Source organism: Paroedura picta, chromosome 8 (genome assembly GCF_049243985.1).
Source record: "Paroedura picta isolate Pp20150507F chromosome 8, Ppicta_v3.0, whole genome shotgun sequence".
Taxonomy (NCBI): domain Eukaryota; kingdom Metazoa; phylum Chordata; class Lepidosauria; order Squamata; family Gekkonidae; genus Paroedura; species Paroedura picta.
In genome coordinates, this window is record NC_135376.1 from 29,999,703 (window position 1) to 30,008,123 (window position 8,421).

Below are 8,421 nucleotides of genomic sequence, written 5' to 3' on the forward strand. Positions count from 1 at the left end.
CCCTCATGGCTGTCATCCCTGCCTCAACTACAAGAGGGCTTCAGCAAGATTTTAAAAAAGAAATTGTTAACTACTAATGTCACTATAGTATTCTAACTCTAGAATAATATAGAAATTGCCAAAAAAAAAAAAGAAATGTTAAGCCCTCCATTGGCATTGGGGGTGGTGGCTGTGGGGAGGAAGCAAGGCAAATGGCACAGCTATGGATGGGCTCTGCAAAATGTGCACTGTCCTGGTCCTACTGCAAGCAAACAAGCTTTGACAGCGATCTTTCCCAAAAGATAATTGAAAATCAAGTTTTTGGAAAGCACAGAACAAAACAGACATAATGTCTCTTTGAGATTTTTCCTGGAAGTGATGTCATACCATCACTGACAACCACTCCCACCCCCCATGTGTTAATTGCCATGCCCTCCCTGGCAACCCTACCTGTTCAGTAAAAACCTCCTGACCCGCAGCAAAGTCCTTATGAGGAAGAAATGTGTGTGTATGTTTAAGTGAATTATTTAGTGCAAGTGACAACAATTAATACAAGACACTGTCTTATTTTCAGGGAAATATAGTAGTGTCCTCTGCAACTTGCCTCTCAAATGCAGTCCTGGATCAGGCCAGACGGAACAGGATACCACTGGATCCAGTGAGGTCTATTTCTCGGTAAACACGCCAGGGCCTGGGCCTGCAAACTGCTTCTTGTACAATCGGAAACTAGATCCAACCCCTTACTTTTCTGGCAATGTCAAAGTCAAAGCTCTAAAGCATCACAGAAATGTATGATGATCTGCAATTAACATTTAAACTGCATATGAAAAGTCAGTACTTTACAAGCAAAGCATTTCTTTGGCTTTTCTCAAAGGATTGCCATGGAAACCCTTTCTGATTAGTGCTCTATTATGTGCTCAATATGCAGAGAAAACAAATAATATTCAGCCCCTTCCTTGGCAAAGTGCATTTTTGCATAGTTGCTGCAACCTCTGAGCACAATGCTGGGATTTCATTGCCCATGTTATTTGATATCTATATAACAGAGATTAGCTGGAGTTGGCAGCATTATTCATGATGTGATGACACCCAATTCTTGCTATCTGTCATTCCAGGAACAGCAGTCTCATCTCCGAACCAATTTCTGGCCACGGTGATTGACTGACTGGTTGTTCAACAAACTGAAACTGAATCCAAACAAGATGGAGAAGATACTGGTAGGAGATCCAGATTGTGTTTATCACTGATCGTGATTCTCTTGTCAGATGAGGAGCTCTGGTTTTCTCACTCCATCCAAGATTCTGCTAGTCGTGACACAAGTTCAATACTTTTGGTGATGGGATAGAAGATTATTGGATTGCAGGCTGAGAATACCAAGGCAATGTGAGCATTCATTTTTAGGTCTTGCTTGTCTCAAAGTAGCCCACTCTCCTTCTGTTCTCTGCCAGCCCATTAAAATTGATAGGTAGTCTGCTGCTTGCTGTTCCACCTTTGAGAAAGGTGAAATATTATGGCTTATTATAATAGAACTCAATGCTATAGAATGATATAATATTATGAAGATTTAATGTAATGAAGTGGTTAGACTATCAGTCTAGGACCTGGAAATGATCTTGAAATTTCTACTTGGCCATAGTGCTACTGAGAACTCTTCTGCATTCTCATTTTCTATACTTGTTTGCCTCTTTTGCTTTGTTTTTGTTTCCTTTTCCACACATGCTTTGTTTCCTGTAGTGGTAGATTTGATATCACATCGCTGTGTGTCCAGAATAAAAACCTGCAGCTTAAATTTGCATGGATAGATGCCAGACATACAGCAATGCAAGATCAAATCAACCACTAAAGGGGGCAAACCACCTACAGAAAAGACGCCCCCCCACCCCTCCCAAAAGCAGTAGGGACAAACAAGAATGGAAAACGATAGTACAGAAGAACCCTGAGTCAATTTGGACCAGCTGCTATGTAAGTTGTTCTTATCCCACAGGGTTGTTGAGCCTTAACACTAAATGTGCCATAACAAATATTTGATCTTTAACTATTAGCATATAAGGCTCTGAGTCTGTTGTGGGGAGAGGAATGGGAAGGCGACTGTAAGCCGCTTTGAGCCTCCTTTGGTAGGGAAAAGCGGCATATAAGAACCAACTCTTCTTCTTCTTCTGAGCAAAATATCTAGTCATCACATATCCCTGTTTCTTTGCAGTTAGCCATCTTACTTGCTTATTCACTCTTTAGCTCTGACCTCTTTTCCCTTTGTGGTTCCATTCCTAGTGCTGTGCATTTTAAAGCACTGTTCCGTTTCTGAACTGAAAGATGCTTAAAAGCCATGTGATGGAGGTGGAGACGCCCAGGATAAGCAGGATCTTGGAGAGGTCTGTCTCAACTCCTACAGAATCCTTGTTGCCAAAGGAATAGAAGTTAATGATCTTTACCCTAACAGTAATGGCCTACTAGGCACTAAGAGATCAAAATTAAAAGTGAAGTGTGTTTAATGTCTTTGTTTGTTCCACTAGAGACATCAAAGCACATCATTAGAGGAGGAGAATTCAAAAGTTCCCTCGAATAATTAGGCCTCTTGTATATTCATTTTGCTGGTTAGAATTGCCTTTATTACTAAGAAGCATAGCTGCTGCCAGCAATGAACTTTAGTTGCTACTGAGCCCAGAAGTTAAGATTTTTTTTCTAACGGCTAAGAATTAATTGCCATGAAAGTTCACAGTCGGAGGGTGCTTTGTAATGAACCAGCATGCTTATACAGTGCCATCCTGCTCCGATTTGTTTCTTTAGTTTCTTAAATAAATTCCTGACTTCAGGATGCATCAGTGAGAAAGTGTAAAACACACGTGCATAAAAACTTTGCAAACAGATCTTCCAAGGTCAGTTTTATTTTGTCACCCCCAGAAAGATACTCCAGTTGCCCCTTCCTAGGCTAACACTGACTGAGTCCAAGCCAAGCCCCTGTAGCAAAACCTGGAGCCTTAGGATGACAATGATGGTACAGAAGGTCATTCCAGTTTACTTCCATCTTGCCAATGGCTGGGAATGAGCCAGTGCCCAGTTGTGCATCAGCTTGCTCCTCCTTGGGAGGCTGTCCCAAGCAGTTGCATGGGTGGCTTGTACAGAAAGCCGGCTCTGGGATCCCCCACTACACTATTTGCCTCAATGAATTTGTATCCTGTCATGTGCTCCACTATTATAGCAATATCACCATGAACAAAGGCTGTCTAATAATCCTGCCATGCTACCTAAGTTCTCTTGAACCAGAACAGGCTCAGTATTAACAAACTTCTTTGGTACGTATGTGTCTGTATTGGTATGATAGCTCTTATTGTTATTTTTTTCTTCACTACAGAAGTATTGGAACAGATCTACATTGTAAACCATGTCTTTTTTTGTATATCATTACATTTCTGTTGAAACCATGTGTAAACCATGCCCTCCACCCTAGAATTCAACCCAATAATACAGCCATGGGAATGTGCTCAGTTCATGCACTGGGACCTGGTTGTAAGCTCCTAGCAGGTAAAGGAAGTCATCTCTCTGCCAAGCACAGAGCACTCCAGAGCTGAGTTATGCAAACAAATCTGGCCAAAATAAGAATATCTCACACCTTGCTGCAATGTCACACCCAAAAGACCAGAGATTAGGACTGCCAGAAAGGTAGACAGCAATTTCTTCCTCTTGATTCAGGAAGACCAGAATGACCAGATGAGAAATAGCTGCCAGCTCCTTCAGTCGTCCATTTGATGATGATGATACCTTATTTTTATAGCTCACCTTTCTCAGCTGGTTTAGGGATGGTAACAACAAAAATAGATTAAAATGGTTAATATATGGGTTTAAGATTAAATTAGAATATTAAATTTTACTTCCCCAAGCCAGCTTTGAAACAGGGGGAAAGTAAAGTGTCTGGTTTCAGTGGCTGCCAGATATTTAAACCTAACATCTGATAAGCAGACTTGCCAATCAGTTAGGCTTAAATGGCTGGCAGCGATTTCAGGGGCTGATTTTGCTCACTCCTGCTTCAAAGCAGGAGGATGCAAATCAATAGTTGAAATGTCAGCCAGCTATTTCAGTGGTCCATTTTGCTAGAAGGGGAGGGGGGACCAAAATGGATGGTTTAATGGTTTGCAGAGCTTTTTCTGACACACGTGGGAATATACTGGTGACCGAGAGCTGGACAATAGCAGAGAGTGGTGGCCTCTGGAAGTACATATTTTATAGGGTGAGCACCAAAACAGATACCTTTACATTAGGAAGACTAGTTGGAGCAGCATCAAGCAGGCTTTTCTCTGCCACCCAGCAAGCCCTTTGATTTTATACATGAGTGCATTTCTCATAATAATTTGACCGATAAGGAAGACCCCTTGGGGTCAAAACACATTTGGTCCATTCTATGTTGGTCTATTCCATCTGTAGTTAGAAATGTGATGTTTTTAAATTATGATGACTATGTAATTCATAGATGTTTTTAAAATTTTGAACTAGTGTACTTTATGTAATAAATATTTGCAAATTTTTAAAAATCATTTTTGCAGCTCAACCTTTGGGTTCCTAACTTTTCTGAGTAGGTTGGGGTTTGGTTTCCCTTTTTGGTTTGCATTAAATGGTTTGCCGCCATATAGCCTAACAGTTGATGGACAGACCACCCTACTAAATGGCCTGAATCCCACAACCCAACTGAACAAAAGTCCAGGAAATGTTCAAGGGAAACACCCCCACTGAACCTTGGTTCAAGGGGCATCCACCAGACCAAATTTGTGATGAATTTTGGCTAGTGAACTGCAGCCATGATGAGGGCAGAAACTGGTTTACCTTCACTGAAAGCTCATATACATCTTGCAATCCTAAAATGATGGGACGGGGGGAATAGAATAGCTAAATTAAACATGTTTAGCCATTTGTTGTTTAATTTGGGCATCCCACATGAGCCATTCTGGATGCTACAGTTGCAATGGCAGTTGCTGTGCCCCATTTCTCCTTGAAATTGGCCACCTCAAGGCATGGCAGACACCATGGCATCCACATCATCCTGGCTGTATACACCCTGTCCTTGGATAACGGTGTCTCCTGGAGAGACAGATTATGTTCAGGATGTTGTGCACCCCAGATAGGAATATGTATAGCCATAAACACAAGAGAATCACTAGTGACTTTTTATGTTACAGAGGAAGATGGGAGATGACAGACAGGAGGAGGAGGAGGGGGAGAAATCCTGTTAACATTGAATTTATTTGAGTGACAAGGGACATTGCCTTATGTATGCTGAAAAATGGACTCTGTTCATTAGCTGTGTGTATGAACAAAAGCTGGCTCTTGGGTCATGTAAAGTTCCACAAGTTTGTGTGAATCATTTTCAAATGAGAAGAGACCAAATAGGGCTATAGTGGTGGCCTCCTGCATTTGTGCCGGATCATTAGGGGAAGTTTCAGACCATATCAAAGTTTCCACAGATTCAAAATCCATTGCTGAGCTGTGGGAAGCAAAAGATGTTTGGTTCTCTGGCACCAGAATAAGGAAAAAGAAATTAAACATCTGTTCGGAAACAGCTCTCCTTCCATAATAATGCAATGTACTATAATGAGATCCAAAATACAAAATGTCACTTTCCGTATATAGTATATAGGAAGAATATAGTATTGTGCTTTAAAATTCTCTAGAGACTGATTATTTTTAAGGGAATGACTGATAAAGAGGTCATTCTCTGGGAAAGAAATTCCTGATCATTAGGGAAAATCATAAGATATATACATGTTTTTGGTTCATTTCATAGGAACTAAGGCAGATAGACCGTATTTTAGCAGAACATAGATTAAAAAAGAAAAACCTACCCTCAAATATTCTCTGAAAAGCAGCAGCATTTTTAAAGGGAAAAATAACTATTATTGCACTTTTCCCCACCCCCACCCCCGAAAGCAAGGCAACATTAGAAAAGGTATACTTTATAATTGCTAGTGGAATCAATAGCCCCCTTGTCAACACTGCCTGTCTCTTGTAAGCATGGTCTCTCCCACCATTTACTAGCCAAATCTCTCCCATCTCATACCCCTCCCCCAGAAATAAATTGTGACAGAAGGAAAGTTGGGAGTCTGTAGAAGGGAGGAGAAAGTTGTGTGTGCAGTAAAAGGAAGATGGTGAAGGGCACCGTCAGGCTGAGAAGGGGGCACATGTGTGAGGACAATGGACCCAATATTTATCAATTTTTTATACCAGCCTTCCTCTAAGGAGCTCAGAGGTGAATATATGGCTTTGTCCTCCTCCATTTTATCCTTGCAACAGTTCTGTGAGGTATCTTAGGCTTAGGGTACGTGACTAAAAGAGCTTCATCGTGGCTGATAGAAGATTTGAACTTTGGTTTCTCAAGTCCTAGTCCTACACTGTAACCACTGTACCACACTGGTTCATCCCAAAGACAATCCCCTTTGTTCTAAAGCAGTTATTATAATGGGATGAAGAATTCTAGGGTAGAATGGCATGGTGGCGATATTGCTACTAATGATTTGCTCTAAGTTAACCAGGAAAAAGACATTGCTCCTCTGGCAGTCTACTAATTCCACTTCTTGCCTCAGGTTATTTGAAAAATAATTCTTGCTTTATCAGCTACAGGGAGACAGCTTACAAAAAATGTTGGCACATAGTATTGAGAGCACAAAGGAACTGAAATAAGCATATTCCATAATTAATTTTCAAGTGAACATGTCATTGTTGTAAAATGACCATCGATGCTGATGAGGGGAGGTAATCCTCTGACCAGATATTCTGAAGCAGTGGGAACTGTTGCTTGGAAATAGTGGCTTGCTAAGAGCTTTCTTTATTACCTGCAGTGAGTACATCCATCTAAGCTGGCTCTCAGGCAGATCCTTTTCCAGGATTGAGTAAGCCCCAAAAGGTTTAACAGTGACAGGGTAGGAAAGTAAGCTTCAGTTTGATAACTAAGGAACCAGGCTACAAGGCTAGCTCATTCTCTGAGGGAACAGCATTTTTATTTTGGATGGAATATTTATCTCAGAGTAGGGAAGTGTGTCGAGGTAACCATCATAGCATCAGTGGACTCAAGAAGCACAGAAAATGCATGTTGACATGTAAACACTAGGATGACAGCTAAACTCACACGAGGGCAGAGGGCAGTTTCTTTTTTCTTCTGGTTTTCTGCCATGCATGCAGCAGCTTTTCAAAGCTTGAATGTTGGGGGAGTGCAACAAAAATGAAGAAAACATATAAGGAGAGTGGAACTACATCTGCCCACTTGTAGTGGGCATTCTGATCATGTTGCTGGGAGGGAAGAGGACTCAGTATTTAGCCGTCTATAACATTGCCTACAAACTCACCTGTGTCCTAAATGACATTTTAAAAGAGTCACAATGGACCTATAAACATATTTGGGCTGATCCTGCATTGGACTAGATGGCCTGTATGGCCCCTTCCAACTCTATGATTCTATGATATTACTCTCCAGGAACTGGACTAAGAATAGGATGCTGAATTTGTTATTGTTGTTGTTGTCAGGTGCGAAGTCATGTCAGACCCCTTATGACCCCATGGACAATGATCCTCCAGGCCTTCCTTGGACTCTTCTACCATTCCCCTGAGTCCATTTAAATTTGCACCATTTAAATTTGCTGAATTACTGTTAGATAATGATAGTTTCTGTATGTCATGCTTCTTCTCCAGGTGTGTTGTTTCCATCACCACATGCCTCTTTCTTCCATATGAGCCTGCCTTTCCATGCAGAACTTAAGGGTTAATAAAAGGGTAAGAGTTCCACTTTTTCATTTCTAAAGCATTGTCCTTGAGTGTTTGTAATGCATTCCCCTGATTTTTGCGGTACTCTTGTTTGTTTAATGCCCTTTCCAGGGCATTCCAAAGACATTTTGGTTTGGAACGGGTTAATAAAAGGGTGATAATTCACTTTTTCACTTCTAAAATATTGTTCTCCAGGGTCTGCAATTCATCCCACTGTTTATTGTGGGTACCCTTGTTTGTTTAATGCCCATTCCAGGATGTTCCAGAGATATTTGGGCCTGGAACAGGTTAATAAAGGTGTGGGAGTTCTGCTTTTTCATTTCTAAAATATTGTTCCCAAGTGTGTAATGCATCCCACTGTTTTTTTTTTAGTACTCTTGTTTGTTTAATGCCTGTTTTGGACTGTCCCTGCACACTAGTTCAATGAAGCACTCTGCTAACTTTTCTCGGTATTTCAGACCCATACCATGGTCTTACCACTCCATAGCCACCAAAACATGCATGCTGCCCTGAACTCCTTGAAAAAAGGGTAGGGTAAAAATGTAACACCTCAACAGCAAGAACTGGAGGGTGATAGGGAACTGCCTTTTTCTGTCAGTGTTCCTCTGTTTGTAGGAGGCCCATGGAGAAATCCACATAGCCATGTGAAAGATCAAAGGCTCCACACCCATCCCCTTCTTGCTTATAATACTGGATCTAACC

General features: G+C 41.2%; 1 long non-coding RNA gene across 1 annotated transcript; it reads left to right on the forward strand.

Moving 5' to 3' along the window:
• The first annotated feature begins 552 nt into the window (after positions 1 to 552).
• Positions 553 to 7,717, forward strand: LOC143842607 (uncharacterized). Its single transcript, XR_013233217.1, has 4 exons — positions 553 to 654; positions 1,095 to 1,196; positions 2,248 to 2,348; positions 7,648 to 7,717. It is a non-coding gene; the product is annotated as an uncharacterized LOC143842607 (long non-coding RNA).
• Positions 7,718 to 8,421: the final 704 nt, after the last annotated feature.